This window comes from Diabrotica undecimpunctata, chromosome 7 (genome assembly GCF_040954645.1).
Source record: "Diabrotica undecimpunctata isolate CICGRU chromosome 7, icDiaUnde3, whole genome shotgun sequence".
Lineage (NCBI taxonomy): Eukaryota > Metazoa > Arthropoda > Insecta > Coleoptera > Chrysomelidae > Diabrotica > Diabrotica undecimpunctata.
In genome coordinates this window covers 44,771,038-44,792,195 of record NC_092809.1, presented here as the reverse complement: position 1 = coordinate 44,792,195, position 21,158 = coordinate 44,771,038, and the positions used below count along the sequence as shown (strand labels likewise).

The following is a 21,158-nucleotide window of genomic DNA, read 5'->3' as shown; positions in this document are numbered from 1 at the left end:
GCCATTAACCTCAATTAAGTAAGTATATAAACAACAAACTATTATTAAATTGTATTTTACCATGTTTTAAATAATTGTAGCTCTCATCTGATGATGCCAATGAAAATTGGCGAAATATAATGAATTGTTAAACAGAGTACACTTGGCTTTCAATCAGCTGTATACCCAATTAACCTCAACCCCCCTTTTATATATATATATATATATATATATATATATATATATATATATATACATATATATATATATATATATATATATATATATATATATATATATATAGAAAAGAAATTTAATCTTTGTAGATAAGTTAAATAGTAAACTCTTAAATATTGGCGAAATCTGCAAGAAAAACTCTAATGAGTATCAATTGTTTCGCTGAACGTTTTCGCCAAAGAGAATTAATTTGGGTTATTCAGGGATGAAAGAGAATAAAGTATAATTAGCTACCATATATTATCTATTAAAAACATTATTTATCTTACCGTATCTTAGAATTGTAGATTTAGAATATTAAAAAACTTTGCTAGTAACAACATAGTGGTGTTTTTTGTTACTAATAAAAGAAATTATACTAATAAAACTTCAGCAAGCTACCTTCAAGAAACCACTACTTTAGAGATTCGTGCTTTTCTGGGACGTTTGATATACACTCAAATTTTTAAATCAAATAATGAAAGTACCGAGAGTCTCTTTGCTACAGATGGTACAGGGCGAGATGTATTTAGAGCCACAATGTCACAGAAACATTATCTTTTTCTCTTATCTTGTTTAAGATTTGATAACCCTGATAATTGAGATGAACGAATAAACAGATTATAACCTTAAAATGAAGAAAGCAGGTTCGTTTTCTAAGCGATGTTGCAAAAAGTTTGGATTAATCTTTAACATTAAGGCAATTGATTACTTAAATTAATTAATCGAGAATATTTTTGTAATAGTTTGGAAATTCCGTTTTTATATAAATCCAGTACTTGTGAATCCAGCAAAGGGAGCGTAAACAACGTAAGAAAAATAAGTCAGTTTCGAAAAGATCTAAGTCTAAGTTGGAAGGAAATTCAGGAAAATCATATTTCAATTCCAGTGGTAGAATTTTATTGTGTCTGAGTAACAATTTTTTCATGGAGTTTGCAGCTGTCCAGGAAAGTATCATTTGTTGTTATCTCTTGAAGAAAGAAAAAATATTTTCCAAAGTTTCTACAATTTACCTGATTTTAATTTACAAACTGCTTACATTAATATACAAGTAAATGTTGTTCATAAAGGACGACATACAGCAGCTCAAAATCTTAATAAACGTTCTAAGACATGAATTTATACATTACCGAAAGAATCAGGTGATATGGTAACTGTTTACAAATCATTTTTTAAAAAAGCTCTACAAGTTTCAGACGGAAGGCTCACCAGAGCTTTAATAAAAAAATCAATAACTGGCGAATTAGTCATTCCGGCACTGGATAAAAGAGGTAAGCACCTCCTAAGAATAAGACAAGGAAAACGGATATTCAAAATATAAAATATTTTATTAACAAATTTCCCAAATATACGTTCCACTATATCCGCAACAAAAATACTAATCGAGAGTATCTGTCGCCTGATTTAAGTATCTCAAAACTTTTTGATTTGTTTGTGCAAAGTGAAGAACCAGAAGTGAAAATATCCAAATTCGTCTTTTCGAAAATATTTAATAATATTTTAATCTTCATTTCCGTTATCCTTTTACTGACACTTGCAAACGATGTGACGCTTATAACATGAAAATAAAAAGCTGTGTAGGTGTAGAAAAAAGCAGAATAGAAAGAGAGAAACCTACACCTACAAAAGGCAGGCAAGGATAAAGATTCCACAACAGTAATTACATTTAATTTGATAAAAACTTAAGCTACTCCTAGTATTTCTACGGGAGTGGCTTATTACAAGAGACAGCCGTGGACGTATTGTTTTGATATCCAAAATCACACACATTTATGAAGGCAGGAATTCTACACAAACCTGAAGACAAACGCGGAGGCAATAGATAATGGTATTGGATCGAAAACAGATGAACAGGTGACACAAGTGAAAGTTTTATGTTTTTTAGGACAAGCTTAATATTTGACATTGTGGCCCAACTGACTTTTTTTGTATAAGAAAAGATTTTTTTTTGTTAATCTTTTGCTCATTCGACTCATATTATGTATAAGGTTCCAGAAATGTTTAAATATATCTAAAATCATCAATTTTACACGTAGGTCATTGTGCTTCTGAGTGACTGAACCCTAATAGAATCAATTGCGATTTATAAAATACCTCTAAAGTGACTGTTTGGGCAAGCACAGTTGTTTAAATAATCTGTTTGAAATTTGATATAACCTAATAATTCATTAACTGCCACAATTTTAAGTAGTTGCATTATACATTATATGTGTTTATGTAAAAAAAGTTATTAACAATAATAAATTACTACAAAAGTATTTTTTATAATTATCGCGATAAATTGTTTATGTATTTTATTTTGGAACTCTCTGAATAAAACCCTTTTTATGGTCTACAACGTTTATTTAAAATATTTTTCTCTAGAATGTATAATAAACTTTGTATTGGCAAAAAACTATGTTTTTGACATTTTAAGATTATTTAAAAAAAAACAAAATCAGATGTGAGTCTTTACTGATTTTTTTATCAGCTACACTCCTCATACACCTATTAGAACTTTCAAATATCTGTATAAGATTTTTTCAGCTTTTTTTCTTCATTGACTGGGTTAAAAAGAAAAATATATTTCAAGCTTGACCAGACCGGACTGCAAATAATTGAAGTCATGAAAATATTTTTTTTTTGTATTTCAGACTCTGTGAATAAGAAGAAGAATACAGTCCAATAAAAATAAAGAAGTTAATTAAAGAATAATTCTAAGAAGAAGTAATTGTAAACAAATTGCGATATTCTTGTAATAAAATTAAAATTTATATTCTGAAACCTGTCCTGACTGCATCACAATGGGGAATCCATTTGATTTGATCCATTGTAAGCAACGATGGGACCCTTTCTATTATCTGTAAGTGACTTCTCATTACCTTTATTTTTCAGTTTCGTCTCAACTCTGAATTCAAATTGTTTTATTTTGCCATTTTCATTTTTTTCTGGAGCATCTGCGCATCTTCAAATGGCTCTCTTACAGCAGTGTAAATAATTCCGCCTTGAATTAGAGTCATCAGTGAAGCGTAAATTTTATTATCTCGGAACGGAAACTTTTAGAAACCGTCACGTCTAAATCCAGAAATTATTCTTAAACAACCGTTCTGACATAAACAAATGGTAGTTTCTTTCTTTAATATCTAGAAATTAAATGTTGTCCTAATTTTGCAGCTATTTTAAATTTAGTTCATAATATTTTAAATGAACTTCTTTTATAAAACTTCATATCTTTTAAGAATTGTTATACCAGTTCTAACCTGACATTTCTTTAGTATAGAATTTATTAAACAAGATGTATATCCCCAAAAGACGCTTTGTCATTTAAAACACGGCAATCTTGGTTGCTTGTATAAATATAGAGTTTCTTTCATCTATTTCTGGTCGCTAATTTTGTGATGATCACTTTAGCATTTTACCATACAGTGTGTCAATTTTACAACTTACAATGGGCTATATTTCACGAATAAAAGCTGATATCGAAAAATGCTTCAAACAGTTTCTAGGATATTAAGGGGGATAAAGATAACACGAAAGAGAACTCACCACCCCCTACTAGTGACACATCATTAAACAGACTATAAAAAGTGCCATCCAATGGTATAAATAATAATTTTACAGGGTAAAGCAATAATTGTGGAATTTTGGCTTAAATGGAAAATTGAATGAGGTTTTTGTTGATTCTGTTGATTATGTTGATAACCCTGTATAATTATTGTTTAATAATTATACAGAAAGTTAATATCAGCTGGCTTACTATGACTTGCCGTTTTTGCAAAACAAGTTCAAAACATCTGTCTTTGGATTCTGTCAGACTCAATAATTTTTGGTTTATTTGAGAATTTTAAATGTCATCAGTTTTCATTATTTGCACGATCAGTACTGTCATTCAGTTGTAGTTGTCATGATGGTTTACAGTATACCTGAACGCGCGTCACTAGGAGATCATTTTCATATTTGCCTCCCAGAACCAGTGTTATTTACGAACAGCTCAAATATTTCATGAAAGGCATCCGGACAAAAATGTAAGTCACGTGTACGTCCGCGATTTAGTTGAAAAGTTTAGAGAAACGAGATCAGTGGAAAATAAAAAAAGGGATGCTTAAGATTACTGAATAAAGCATCCCAAATTGAGGTCCTTATAAATTTTGCAATAGAGCCTACTGCATCGACACGTCAAGTATCTTCAATGACAGGACTTTCACATAAGTCGGTTAGAAAAGTGTTAAAATTACATAGGTTTCACCCATACAAAATACATATTCTTCAAAAACTAGGCGATGATGATCTGGACCAATGAATTGAGTTTTGTAAACTCATGACTGAAAGAATTCGCGTTGAACTGACAATATTAAAAAATATTTGTTTTACTGATGAATGTACTTTTATGCTGAATGATAATGTAAATAAACAAAACTGTCGGGACTGGAGTGATGCGAATCCACATCGATTCAGAAAAGGTCACACACAATATCCTGAAAAACTGAATGTTTGGGAAGGAATATTAGGCTATAATTGGCCCCTTAGTCATACCAGGCAATTTATGAGACGATATGTATCTCGATATGCTGGAAAACACCATCGAGCCTTTAATTCTGCATGAATTAGAGGACCAAAGGAACGATTAAGGCCACCTAGCTCTAGACGAAGATTTTCTGCACTTCCAACAAGATGGAGCACCTCCTCACTATGCGGCTCCAGTTAGGCACTGGTTGGATACTAATTATCCGAACAAATGGATTGGAAGGAGAGGTCCTATTAAATGGTCACCAAGGTCACCAGACTTACCGCCATCTGACTTTTTTCTATGGGGTTACCTCAAGTCAGTTGTTTATAAAACTCATCCTGCATCACTTGGAAAATTGCGAGAAAGAATTACGCAACCATGCCGCGCTATAACTAGAACAACATTTGCCAAAATTCGTGCAGAATTTGAAAATAGGCTATATTATTGCTTACAAAACAACGGAATCCACTTTGAACATTTACTTAATTGATATTTTTAACACATTTGGTGTTCAACATAAACCTTATTAAATTTTCCATTTAAGCTAATGTTTCACAATTATTGCTTCACCCTGTATAATTATTATTTATACCATTGGATAGCATTTTTTTTAGTATTTTTAAAGATGTATCACAAGTAGGGGTTTGCAAGTTAAACTTTTTTGGTTATGGTGGGTGAGACCTAGGGGGTTGACGGAGGTTAGTCCTTTTTCATGTCATTTTAGTTCCCCCTTAATATCCTAGAAAAGTTTTTAAGCATTTTTTGATATCAGCTTTTGTTCGTGAGATATAGCCCATTGTAAGTTTTAAAATTAACACACCGTAGATATAGAAAAATGAATAAAACGCCAGTATCTTATAATGTTTACCATATTCGCCTATTAGTAGTTAATAAACAGATCTAATGCTGTATGGTTACCATAGCATATTATTTATGTAGCTAAATGTCTAATAGATAACCATAAAATATTTTTAGAAACGTTTTTAAACAAAAAAATCTTTAGCCTAAGTATAATATCACAAGGATATTAATAAATCCCAATTAGATTGATAAAAGGAATAAAATTAAAACAAACAAAAATCCAGTTATGAAAACTATTTTAGATAATGAATATTAGATGAATATCAGGTTATAAAATGCTACATAATTAATAATTAAACGCATCAAGTGGTTGCGGTAGCTGAAAATTTAATGAGCATATTAAAGCTGCTGAAGTGGTTTGGCAATTAAAATTCACACCTGCTTAATTGGATTAGTTTATGTTTCATTAGATTGCTTTCTAAGAGATTATATATATATATATATATATATATATATATATATATAATATTTAAGTTTTGACATAAATATTTTTTTTACAAATGTGCCATTAGATAAGACTTTGAACATAGTCAAGACAAAATTAGAGAGTGATGATACATTGGCAACTAGAACAAGACTGAACATATCAGCTATAATGAAATTATCGACATTATGTACTGATAATATATATCTTCAACTAAATAATGAATTCTATAAACAAAATTTTGGTCTAGCAATGGCTCTAGTTTATCTTCATTATTAGCCGATATATTTGTTGGAAGATTTTGAAACCAATATTATTTCTAAACAAAATTCAAACCCCACAGTATGGTGGGGATATGTAGATAATATGTTCTCAATATTGCCTCATGGATCAGAGTTGTTGGATACATTCCTAAATGATATAAACGATAAAGAAGAGACAATAACATTTACCATGGAAAAGTAATATAATAACACACTACCTTTCCTGGATGTTTTAATCTCTAAGAACGATACTGTATATGAGACTCAGGTAGATAGAAAACCAACACACACCAACAACTGATATTTAAATTTAAAATAAAATCACAATATCGCTTTTAAAAAGGGAATCATTAAATCATATTATAGAGCCAAAATTACTTGTTTTAACGAAAATTCGTTCTTGAAGGAAAAACATTTGTTAACATCAAAATTTAAACCCACAAACACATTGAGATCTATTTTGTCTAAACCTAAACCTAACAATTAACAAGAAAGAACAAATAATTGTATTTATAAAATACAGTTCTCAGTTTTATTTAGGTGTAACATCAAGGCCATTAAATATTAGAATAAGTGAACATCAATCTTATATTAAAAATAGATAATTTGATAGATCTCGAACATGTAAATACGCATGGGATAATAAACATAGGGTTCAATGGAATAATTCCAGTATAGACTTTAAAGAAACGGATAGTTAAAAGAGAAAAATTAAAAAAGCGGCCCTAATTATGCTAAATGAGACCAATTGTGTCGTAAATTCCTCAGCAGAATGCAGTAGGATCTGGTTACCCATATTAAAAGACGAAGTTAATAAAAGGAAAATACCAGTATTAGTAAGTCAGTTACATATCGAGGATACATTATTGATGTTTTTTAAATAACAAACATATAAAATCAGAATTTGGTGTTTATTGAGAGTAAATGTAATACCAAATACTTACCATGTCTGGATAGTATTTTGAGGTTTTTTCCTGGTTTTCACTAACAGGAGAATTTGACTGTCATCTTAGAATTTAATTGTCTTTTTAAAGACAAATTATTGATATGATTATTTTCTGACGGATATTCTCAAGTTGATTTCATGTAATCTAATGAACTATCTTACAATAAAGTCGTCCCAGGAACGCAACTTAGCAATATTGGCAATATCATTTTGAAGTCATCTACTTTAAAATGTATAATATATGTATGAGTTTTCAATATAAATGAGTCAGATAAAAAATCAATTATTAGAAGAATTCTTCACCAAGTAACAAAAACCAAAATTGGGTTGTACATATTGTATTGATGCGAACTCAATACATAAGCACGTCTTTTAGATCCAACTACTGATACAATAAATTTAATACCCTATTTCCATAACAAGCTTTTTGGTTTTTGTTTTTTAAAAAATTTGCATAAAAATATTCAATTGATTTCCTTAAAGTAGTTAAATTATAGCAGTTAAATGAGATCTCAGCACATACAAATAATGCGATCGCTCTCGAGGGATAAAAATAGAAAATTGGATGTCTCTTCAGAGTAAATAATTTTTGTATAAAAGTCACATTAAGAAAAAAAACAAATTTTTCTTTTCTTTTTTCTTGACTCCTAAAGGCTCGATGTTAGCGCGGAAAACACGATCGTAATGAGGGGAAATAAACCACCCGTCTTGGTTTGCAATCCCACAAAATGTGATTATATAAGTTAGAAAGCAACTTGGGAGGCTTCCAAGTAAGTTATCTCTTGATAATAACGAGACAAAAGTTTGGAAGTGTCAGATTTTATACTTTTAAGTATATTTATATTTTGCTTTTGGGTTGGATCTTCTAATTGGCTTCTTTGGTTGCGGCGGTTTCAAAAGACGTGATAAGAAGTCATAAAAATGAATATTATTTAGCTTTTAATACACATCATATTTTATCTCGTTTGTTGGTTTTAACACATACTTATACTTATATGGCAAAAGAGTTGTCAATTAAATTATGCAATGGTCGAAATAAAAATATTAGTGAAGTGCAATTTTGTCGTATTTTCTAATGAAACCATGTCTAATTTGAGACATAACTCACTATTGCTTACTCTTCTCTTTAGATTTATACTATCACGATTATGTTTGCCTTTATCCCTATGCGGAATTGGCTTCTCTATTATAATTATATTGTACACAGTATTCAGTTAATTTTGTAGAATTTGACGATAAAATTGATATCCTTGATCAGTGAATAAATTTTTCAATTATCAGCATACGTTATCGGATAGACAATTTTATACTTTCAATGAAAACTTGACCATTTTATGCTTAGTTTATGTTTGTTTTTGTAATATAACTTTACCGCTGAAAGTGATACAGCGAATAATATCAATGTCAAATCATGACAGATATGTAAGGCTCCATTTTTTATAGACTGGAAGGTGTTTATTAAATAAGTGAAAAATTATATCATAGAAACTGTGTACAAATTTATCAACTTGACTAAAGTAATAAAGAAGAGTCAAATCCATTTGGTATAATTTCCTATATAAGTCAAGCAACTTGACTTTTTTTGTTACCTGATCCTGAGATACCTTAGATATCTAAGAGCTGAGTAATGGTAGTCTTTATTAACTAAAGAAGGCCTCCCCTAATTTCTTTCAAATCTTGAGCTTCCTGCAGCAAATTCCCAGCAATTCTTTTGACGACGTCTGTTCATCATGTAGGCGGTCTACCTTCCACTTTCAGCCAAGCTGTAAGCTCTATGACATTTATGACGCCTGTTCTTCTTCTTATTTCTTCGTTTCTAACCCCCTGTCTCTGAGAGTCAGTTCAAATAAAAAGCGTTCCCTTCTTATTTGGGTTACTCTGAGTTTGGTTGCTTCGGCCTGGGTTAAATAAAGTGTTTTGTTGCCGAAAGTTAGGGCTGAATGCACACATTGGTCGAACGTCTGTTTGTTTCAAATAATTTGGCATGTTGCTCTTGAAGATATCTGATAGAGCTCCATGCTAAAGGCATTTTTCTTTGCAGTTCAGCGGTCTGGTTGTCACTGTCACTTTTAATTTTTTACACGCATTTTATATACAATATGTCTTATTTTAAACTTACAACCCTCTAGATGATATTTAGTCTAAGGGTGTGGTTTACATTTATATTGTGCGACGTCGACTTTACTATTTACACTTTTTGGGGTTTTCAAAACTGTCTTGAGTTTTGTCTCACTTATACACAATGTATCACACACACGTTTATGTACGGATTGAACCGGTCGCAAAGAGCTTCCATTGGCTTTTTCATCAGTAAAATAAGTGTGCAAATTAAATCTTACTTGATTTATGTCTAAAACACCTCTCCTCATTTTTGCTGTCAATACTCAAACGAACTATTTTCAATCAGAAGCAGTACTGAGGCACGACATACTAAGCATGATATACTTATTACGGACTTTTAACACCCATAAAGTCTCATGTGTATTGGATGTGACCTATTTTCAGGTGGTATATAATTTTTAGCATATCCAAATGTACCTAACCTAACCTAACCTAACCTAACCTACAACTGTGCTTGTTTATTTATTAGGTACTCGCTAGTATCTATTTCAATTTTAATCTATTTCATTTCAGCAACCAAACTTCAGCAAACCAAACAGTCCTAAAAACTATTTTATCTATAATATTTTATGTCCATATTCAGTTCATTTTAAAGTAAAGAGTTATTATATATACCGATCTAAGAAAATTAATTGTTTATTGAATTATAACATAATTATGGTAACCTGAATTCACGTAGCAGTTGCCACTGAGCACTAAAATGATTTAGTTGGCTTTTAGGTCTGAAGATAATATCTTACGTGTAGATGAGCGTATGAAAGTTTGTGAAGAAAAATACGGATCAAGTTTTTTAGAAGAATCCGGTCTGTAGAAATAGTTCCTCCTATCGAATCTGCTAAAGCTGATACTGACGAAGATTCAAATTTATCAGATGACAGAATTGAAGGAAATTCGAATCATCTATTAGGTAAAATCGTCAGATCGCAAGCGATTGTTAAGTTGGATAAGGAAATGTTATTGGATGGGAATTATTTAAACAGTACAGTAAAGAAAAATATAGAGATATAAATCAAAATGTGTACATTTATGCAATCGATTTTGAAAAGGCTTTTGACAAAGTCCGACATAACAAAATGCTAGAAATATTGGAAACAGCTGGATTGGACGATAAAGATCTACGAATAATTACAAATCTATACTGGAATCAAGTGGCAATAATAAAGGTTGAACAAGAACTGTCGGATAAAATAAATATAAAAAGAGGAGTGATACAAGGCTGTATATTGTCGCCTTTACTGTTTAACTTATATTCGAAGGAAATATTTAAGGAAGCCTTAATGGAGACAACCGAAGGTATTATTGTGAATGGAGTAACCGTGAACAATATTAGATATGCCGACGATACCTTAGTGCTTGCTAATTGCGGAGAAGACCTTCAAAATCTAATGAACAAAATAAAATAGACTTGTGATCAGTATGGATTAAAACTCAACGTTAAGAAAACTAAATATATGATAGTTAGCAAACAAAATTATATACAGGATGACGGTATAAAAGTCGGAGATGCCACACTGGACAGAGTAGAGAAACTCGTATATCTCGGCAGTAATATCAATGAGAGCTGGGATCCAACCGCAGAAATTAAAAGCCGAATAGAACAAGCCTGAGCTGCCTTTGTAAAAATGAGAAACGTACTTTGCAGTCACGATCTTAGCATTGACCTTAGAGTTCGAATGACATCTTGCTACATCTTTCCTGTCCTGCTGTATGGAGTGGAAGCGTGGACTCTCCTGAGGCTATCCTTAGACGGTTGACAGCCTTTGAGATGTGGGTATACAGACGACTACTGAAAATAAGCTGGGTCGAAACTAACGAGGAGGTCCTTAGACGGCTGAACCAAACAACACAACTGGTCAATATAATAAAGAAACGCAAGCTGGAATACTTCGGTCACATTATGAGACACCCTGAAAAATATGATCTTTTACATCTGGTCATTCAGGGAAAGATCCAAGGTAATCGTGGTCCTGGTAGAAGAAGAACATTATGGCTGAAAAATCTAAGGCAATGGTATGGAAAATCAACTACATCGTTATTTAGAGCTGCTGTCAATAAAGTCACGATAGCGAATATGGTAGCCAACATGATATCCAACGATCGATAACGGTCATGGAACTAGAAGAAGAAGAAGTAAATTTCTGTTTGGATGAGACAAACATTGACTTGCCACACCCAAATACTTCAAAACCTACTGGAAACAAAAAGCGAAAAGTAATTGCGTCTTCAAACTGTTTGGTTTCAACATAAAAAAAGGTTGAAATGTACCTGCCATTACTATACCCTCTGGACTATTGACTATAGATTTTTTGAACAACTCGGTAAACTCTTCGCTTTAAGCTCTCAAATGCTTTTTTACCGATACTCTAATAGAACATACACAAACTAATCTTAATGCCAAGAAAAAAGGAATCCCTAATGTATCTTATGATAAAATTTGTGTCTTCTTGGAAATATCTTATTATCTGGTTACCACCAACTGCCGGGTATTGGCAAAATTAATCTGAATGCAAGGTAGCTCTATATTTGCAGAAGTAATGCGAAGACGTCGATTTAAAAATATATTATGATATCTCCATCTAAATGATAACTCGAAAATACTAACAAGTTTTACAAGGTCCGCCCTTTATTTGATTATCTAAATAATTATTGGATTTTAGCAAACCCGAATGGCTTTCTATATCACCATATTGCGGTGCACAATACAAAGCTTCCTAATGCTCGGATACGGAATACTCGTGGACTCGGATAAAAAGAAAATGTAGTACTAGGACTTGCTGAATATGCCAACGTTACTAACGGAACTATGTTTACTATGTTACTTACTAGTGGGGAACAACAAATGTGTAGATGATATATAGAGGATCGGACCAAGTACACTCCCTGAGGCACGCCAGACCTTATTAGGTATCGAGTTGGGCTTTTGTCTTGATTGTGGGTAAATATAAAATAAAAATATATTTAAAAATCCATATATTTTTATAATATTGTTAATATGGAACTATCTTTAACTTTGAGCAAAAAAGGTAAAACTGCTAGGAAAACTAAGATTTCCGTGAAAAATTTATAGTGCACATGAATTATATCAAAAGGATTTACTGTAAATAAGTTCTTATTAATACTGTAAAAAAAATTAGAAATTACTTGTTTTATTTTTTCATTGCCAGAGCAATTTACTTTCGTACTTCTTATGCTGTACAGTAGAGTGGACCATTGGCTGTTGAGTGTCTAGCGATAATCCAAAACAGTCCAAATCCGTGAAATACATTATATCTAGCAATCAGCAGAACTATTGTAAGGTCTCTTTTATAGTACTTCAGTGGAGCTACAGTTATATATATACAGATGCATCAAAAACAATAGAGAAGACAAGTTTTCGTAGACGTTTTATGTAAAGTGCTTGAACCAAATTGGTTACCATCATTATCTTGTACTTACATATATTAGGATCTCATCTACTTGACTTTTATCTTTAAGAGGAGAGTTGGTTTCTAGGAGGTTGCATAGAATTTTATAATACGAACGGTTAATACTGTAGCATTTTCACTTCACCCCGTATGTAATAAACCACCAAAAAAGATTTTTAATCTTTTTACATCTCTCAGATTCGTTATCGTTCTTCGTTTTTCCTTTTCGTCATCGGAAATTCGTTAGTAGGCAGTCAGAGAAAACGAATTGGGATCTGAATGGGAAAAGATCTTTTTTGGTGATAATTTCAATAACCGGCAAATTTTGGCTTAATTCTAACGAATTTTGATTAAAAAGAAGGTGACTAAGCTTAATTTCTATGTGGCAGTCTATGTGAAGCGAGATAATTAAGCGAGATAAGCGGTTTGGTGCTATATTTCGTGTCACGGGATTTGATAAACAGCGTGTCTAAGGGCTAAGTGAGGCCCACATGGTTTTAATTATAAATTAAATAGCCAAGTTTTAAAGAATACACATTGTTATCATTAGGATAACCTGAAGTCTTTCGATTTTGACCTCCCAAAAATTATCCAGCTCCATTTTGTGTCTCCCCTGGGTCGAATCCAGATCGTTTGAAGTTTGTGTGGGACAGCGTTTTTTTTTGTATCTAATTCCAAGATAATAAACTTTCTTGATAATTAAAAGATATAATCAACCAGTGAAGAAGATAGTTTTGTTAATTTTTTCTAAGTAAACATTTTTCGTTAATATACTTTCATGACAAATTCAAAAGTTAATAAATAAATATAAGTTTTATGGACCAGCTAATTGTCTTATTTTAGTTTTTTTTAAGTTAACCTTGATAATTAATTAATAATTTAGAAAAGTTTAATATTTCATTTCGACATATGACAGTCGTTATATACTTTTCTGTCATTTGGTACATACCCAAAATTTTAAAGTCTGTTTTGTTAGAAGGTTCAATTTAATGTTTGTTAACAAATTTACACATTTTTATTTGTGATAACTGTTTATGTGAAATAAAAATAAATATGTAATCTTTCTCTTTAAATCAGAAGTTTAAAAACTTACTTCAAAAAAGATATTCGCCCTTGGAATTCTTTAGGAAAGAAAAGCCTTTCTTTTGAAACAACAAGAGGATTTTTTAAGACGGCGTCCTATTTTAAATAGTTTAGGAATATTTTTGTGTAGTGTTGCCCAGGACATTTCTGTAAGTATTTTTTTTGTAGTTTATCCTTCCAATTTCCCCAAATTAAGGAATCCTTATCCACCTTCCTTATCCTTATTTGCTATCTCCAAGCCCAGTAATTGTTCAGTCCTTCCTTTCAACCCCCAATAAGCAAATAATTAATTGGTACAATAAGACCAGCTGCTTGCTGAACTATATCATCATATGCCTCTGCTGTTATTATTATTTTATTACCAACGAATTCATTTTTTAATTTCTGCACTTTTCAAAAAAAAAATTGTGAGAAATTCTTTTAGTTGTTCAAAAACTTGTACGACATAATTATGTTGTAAATCACTTTTATATTTTTGATTCTCATTTAGCTGACTCAACTAGCATTTTCAACTTGTAAACCAAATCAGAGATATGAATAGATTTTCTACAACCTGAACATTTTATCGTTTGCGAATTGGTAGATTATTTACAATTCGCACATAAAGACATTGTATCTTAGTTTAAATTGATGGCCACTTACAGGGGAGACCTGTAGAAAAAAGAAAATGAAAAAAGGAAATTTAATAGAGTTTATATAACTTACGTATTCTAAAAATAGTTGTATCCATGATACTACACTTTACAATATTTTAAAGTTGTTAGATTATATAAAATATTGTGATTCTCAAGAAGATACTTTTGTTATAAAATCGCAAATTTCCCCTTGATTAAACTTCAAACACACACTTAGTTTCTCCTTATTTCATAAGAACAAAATGTTACATGTGCAAAGGTCCACTAATGTGGATACATCCACCAGATAATATGTACTCTGCCTAGGGTTAAGTAAATGTATCCCTTGGGTTAAACAACAAATACTTCATGTTGTGGCAAACTAAACGTTCAAGACGCAATATGTACCCTACGGGAATATTCGTGGGCAAGGACCTTATTTTCCCAGCGGATTCGTGCATTAATACCGCCCTATTGACACAAGAATTAGCCCGCTACTGTTAAAGAAACCTCTAGTCCCAAGTGTCTTATTGCAAAACCGCCAAACATTTTTTTTGTTTTTTTGTGGCTGCGTTCCAATAATAAATGTGTATTTTATGGAGAATAAACTTGAAGTCTGAGAATAAATGGTGGGTTGATGCTTAATTTGTACATTTACGAATAAAAAATGGCAAGTGGAAAGGAATAAAAGCAGAAACAAGCTAATAAATTTTTCTTTAGTTTTTAGTATATACACGTATATACCATGTATAAAATATGGAATGTTTTGGAATTTTCTTATTCTTTTTTTTATAAAATTATATAATTATAATAAATTCTGATTAATCAAGTCATTTATTGTGAAGAAGAGTTTATTTTTGAACAATTTTAAGTTTAATGTGGAGAAAATTGCAAAAAATAATGCTTAATGTTATGTAAATAAGGTTATTTTACTCTAAACGTAAATGCCAATTTATATAGCTTAACCAATTCTTCTTTCTAAACTAAAACAAGTGCATGATCAGTTACAGGTATTCCCCCCTTTAGCTTTTGTTACTGCTTGCATCCTTCTTGACATGCCTTTGGACATATAATTGGGGAACTGCATTCCATTTATTTTATGCAGCAAGCCGAAGCTGCTCAATATATTTGAAACGTGATTTCTTTGACGTATGCAGCGTTTTAGCTGATCCTATATGTGCTCTATTGGATCTAAATCCGGGTTAAATGGCGGCCAATTTAATTTTCGAATTTGGACCTCATCAAGATAATTACTCTCTATAACAGCGGCATGCGGTCGACTATTATCGTGCATTAACATGTTGTTGTTTGTTTTCACCGGTATTTTAGGCGCCTTGCCCTTCCGGTAGGGATCTATGGAGGAGTATCACTGAGCCGCAAGCCCTTATCTCTTGCCGTACTGCTCTACCATAGGCCGATCAGACACCAGCATATTTAAGTCTAAGCCGCAGATTCATTTAGAATTTTAAACTGCTGCGTTAGCCTTTTTGTTTTCTATACACCGAGCTGGGGATCGAACTCACATCCTTCGCAGTGAAGCGAAAGAGAACCGGCCGCCCAGCCCGCTTGGCTATCTGACCGACAAATAATAGTCTCCCGTTTTATACTGCTCGCGGCTTTGGGAGTATAGCAGGGTAGTCTGCTATATCTAGGGCCTACGGTATACTAGGAAGGTAACATGGCCACTACTACGCTTCAACCGCCTATTATTACCCCTGGTTTTACCCAAGGTACTCATTTTTATTCAGGCTGAGTCGACCTGGGGCCTATAGACATTTTTAAAAATGTCTAGTTATTCTTTCCGGCGGTAGGATTCGAACCCCGGACCACCGGCATGCGAGGCAAGCATCCTACCGCTTGCGCTACGCAGGCCCCGCATTAACATAAATCTGTCATATCCAATATAACCAACATAATGGCAAAACATGATCTTGCAGGACGTTTTGAACGTAAGAGTTACCAGTTATCCGTCCAATCACTTCCACAAATTTGGTGTGTCCCTCTCAACTAATACCTCCCTGTAACGAAATAGCCCATCTCCGATGCGGTTACGTGTCACAGTTCTTAGAAGTATGGATCTGGAATATTCGATCGTTGGCATTCTCGATGCGCTTTTAACGTTAAGGATAAGGTAAACTACTACAGAATATTTAAGTACATAATAACTTGTATATATATATATACATATATATATATATATATATATATATATATATATATATATATATATATATATATATATATATATATATATATATATATATATATATATATAAGTAACGATGACTGAAGTTTTTAGTCAACAAGATATTTTCGTGTTGTAAACTTATAAATAAATATATTTATATAACCGTTTTATTTAAAAACGGTACACTCCTTAAGGCATTGTGCCACCACCTCTAAAGCTAACGGTCTGGGTGAGATTGCAGGTGGCGAATCGTTTACCAACCCTTGTATAGACGTGGTTTCGGCCATCTGGCTTCCCTAATTGGGTTCTGGTCTTATCAGTGAAAAGAACATTTTCTCCAGTTGTCAATATTTAACTGAATATTTGTTCTTGTAAATTTTAAACGAAGAGCTGAATGATTTTGGAGAAGACGTGAAACTTTGGCAGGGCGAATAGGCTTTAAGTTTGCTTCTTTTAATCTTCGTCTTACTGTTTTTAAACTCACATTAACTTGTCTAACATTAAGTAGTTCATTTCTGAGGTGCATGTCCATGAGTCATTTTGTGTAAAACTAAGAACAAAAAAACAGTCACCAATTGCGATTGTGCACATTGGGCGTCCTTGACCAGGCCTTCGTATAAAATTTCCTGTCTAGAGGTACTTTTTTAAAGTATTCGAAACTGCAGATTGATTTTTCCTAAGAAATATCTTTTTTTGTATATCCTTCCTCGTAAAAAATTACAATCTGTGCTGCTTGTGCTTCATCGCAGTGTCAAATTGGTGGCATACTCGTTTTAAACTTAGTTAAATCAAAACAATATTTACTTTAACTTAATAAATTATACTAAAAATAACCGAATTACTATGGTTTATCTTTTACGTGAAAAAGATATTTTATTACTAAATGCACAAATAACACTAAACGTTCAATAAAAGTGAGGAGAAACAGACAAACAAATAACACGCAAATCATTTTTTGTAGGAAAAAAGAAGGACTGCTCCTTGGAAATACTGCAGAGAAATTAAACAGATGGGCACAATATTTTGACGAACTGCTAAATAATAAAGAACAGATGCAAACAGATGAGGCGATGGTCTAATCAAAGGATAATAATGAGGTGTACGTAAAGGAACAGGAAATAAAGGAAACAATAAAATGGCTTAAAAACGGTAAAAGCGCAGGGGAGAATAGAATCGTGGCGGAAATTTTAAAGGAAGAAGAGGTCACACTGCAAAGAAAGCTACGTAATTTGATACTGAGTGTGTGGAAAGAGCAGAAAATGCCTGAGAGATGTAGTAATGCCGTAATTTTTCCAATACATACGAAAGGTGACAGAACCCTTTGTGAAAATTACAGAGGAATAACGCTCTTGGATGTTGTGTAGAAAATATTGGCAAAGATCATACGTAATAGATTGAAAAAATACGAGAATGGCATAGTAGGTGAATACCAAGGAGGGTTTAGAGCAGGAAGATCGACAGTGGATCAAATATTTACATTGATACAAAATAAGAGTTACGAATAAAACCTAGGACTCCACATGCTATTCATTGATTTTAAACAGGCGTACGATTCTATCGATCGGGAAAAGTTGTATAAAGCTCTACAAAATTTAGCAATATTAAAAAAGTTGATAAAACTAATAAAAATGTCGCTAACAAGTACAACCAATGGAGTGGTCATAGAAGGAAGTATGTCAAATCTGTTTTCGGTTACAATAGGATTAAGACAAATAATTTGAAAAATTATATATATATATATATATATATATATATATATATATATATATATATATATATATATATATATATATATATATATATATATATATAGCATTTGATAGTAAATTTAATTAATTTGTAAACTAAATATGTGTGTTCAGCCAGATGGCTGAACACTAAGAATCTTGAAGATAAAGAAATATACAAAGAACAGCAAAGAATATTTAAAGATATGACAACGAACAACAAAAATGAAACATGGGATGCAAAATGTAAAGAAGTTGACTGTTACATCGGAGGAGCGCGATCATCAGCGGCATGGAAATTAATAAAAACCCTGAAGACCGACACATCAAATAAAAGTCGAATACAGCCCATCCAGATAGATACATGGAAAGATCATTACGCAAGGGAACTGAATGAAGACAGAGATATTTATAATACTGACTCACCTCAACGAATACGAGTACAAGGTGGATATGTAAACATGGAAGAAGAACAAATACAACAAGCGCTTAAATCGATGAAGAATAACAAAGCATCCGGGCCGGAGAACATACCAGCAGAACTTCTAAACAACGGAACACCAAAACTAATAAGCTATCTTAAAGTGCTATTCACAAGATACTTAAATGGGGAAGAAATCCCGAATAGTTGGAAAGAAGCATGGATTACTCCAATTCACAAAAAAGTCCAAGATATTTGCGGAAACTACAGATGTATCTCTGTCACCAGTACCTTTAGCAGGCTGTTTGGTAAAATCTTAAAAAACATGATTGAGAAAGAATACGAACCTCATGAAATTGAACAGCAAGCAGGATTTAGAGCTGAAAGATCTTGCGTAGACCACATATTTACCCTAACACAACTGAATGAAAAGAAAGGTTTGAAAACCAAGAAACCAGGAAATACATATTTTATTTGTGGATCTCACAAAAGCATATGACACGATTCCTGTGAGAAAGCTGTGGCAGTCTCTTGAATGATCTTCATTAAATAGCACGATCATCGCCGCAGTCAAACAATTATACAATAAAGCATCATCAAAAATCAAACTAAACAACACCTTATCAGAAAAATTTCCAGTAACAAAAGGCTTACGATAAGGATGCTGCCTCTCTTCAATACTATTTAAGATCTATTTAAATGAAACACTAAAACACTGGAGAAGATCATGTTCAGGAATGGGGATCCAACTTGACGACGATACAACATTATACACTCTACATTTTGCGGACGACCAAGTAGTAGTGGCAGCAGACAAGGAAGATTTAGAATTCATGACGAGACGGTTGTTTAAAACATGAAGAATGGGGCCTCTCTGTAAATAGAAACAAAACGCAATACTTATGCATCGGGAATGAAGTAGAAGATCTAATGGTCAATGAACATGAAACAATCAAGAACTGTGAGGAATATATATATTTGGGAACAACAATCAACAGAGCAAAGAATCGTGAAAGGAAAAAGGGTGATAGGATGCCTAAACCCGATGCCATGGTCAAAAGAACTATCAAATCAAAGAAAGCATCTCCTCTTTAACTCCATCTTTAAAAGTATAGTGCTCTATGGATGCGAAACATGGCAACTTACTAAATCCCTTGAGCGACGCCTACTTGCATTGAAAATGGACTTCTGGAGAAGATCAGCTAGAAAATCAAGGTTTGATAGAATACAAAATGACCATATCAGAAATATAATGGGAGTCAAGTCAACCATCATTGACGAAATTCAAAGGAGACAACTGATCTGGTATGGTCATGTGAAAAGAATGGACGACGACAGGCTGCCAAACCAAATTTTAAAATGGACGCCAAGGGAAATAAGGAAGAGAGCAAGGCCAAAACAATCCTGGCTGGGCGGCATTCAGAAGGCAATGTCGGAAAGAAACCTTCACCCTGGCGAATGGAATGAGCGACGTAGCTGGAAACTGGAAACCGGAAGGCGGAGAAAGCTTTAAAAAACCGGAAAAAAAAAACTAAATATGTTTAAAAATAATAATTGTATTTATATAAAATTATTTTAAGACGAGAAATATAAAAATTCAAACAGATGATTCAATATTGTTATTAATCGGATGACATCTATAACTTTTATTAAATTTTGACAATCGTTACGAATCGAATCTTTTAGTGACAGATATTCTTTTATTTTTTACTTGTCATTTAATATCTATATTTTGTTAGTTATTTTTCATGCAATTTTTAATTAAAACCGGCTTAGAGTAATTATATGATGTCGTAAATATATGATAGAAACGAGTTAATCAAGAGTAGTGAATCGATGTCAAGAACCTCTATTCTATGACACAATTCGTAACGACCGCTTCTCGTGGCTCTAGTTTCGTGCCGATTGCATCAGCATTTTAGAGTAGAAAAAAAAAAAGAAATACAACGCCAGTATAGAAGCTTTGCTTCAAAAATTTTAAAACAGAAGTTAATGTGAATGGAAATAGAGTTTTGGAGACGTTATTGTAGGCTAATATTTCACGATAAAATAAGAAATGACGAGACAGGGAAAAGAATATGTAGAGAAGAAGAAGAGTACGCCCGAGAAAGACATGGCAGGAGAGCCTCAGAAAAGAAGCGTTTGAAAGACCATGGACGGTGACTGAAGAAATAAAAAATGGTGTAGACTGCGATTTAAAGTAGTAATAACTGCTGCTAAGATGTAGCGATAAACTTACTTGTAGCAATTTTAACGAAAAAACTGCCCTTTTTGACCCTTATTTCTTAATAACTATTATATACCTCCGAACTGACGAACATTTTTGTATTTATACTATATTAGCTTATTTCCCTGCTCAATTCGTTTTATTTAAGTTTTTATTTGTTCTGGTTCAATAGACCATATTTATTTATATTATTTTATT

General features: G+C 32.4%; 1 protein-coding gene across 7 annotated transcripts in view; it reads right to left on the bottom strand.

Moving 5' to 3' along the window:
* LOC140445278 (octopamine receptor beta-2R-like) overlaps positions 1-21,158 on the bottom strand; it is a 1,072,317-nt gene that overhangs the window by 366,835 nt on the left and 684,324 nt on the right. The window lies entirely within an intron of this gene.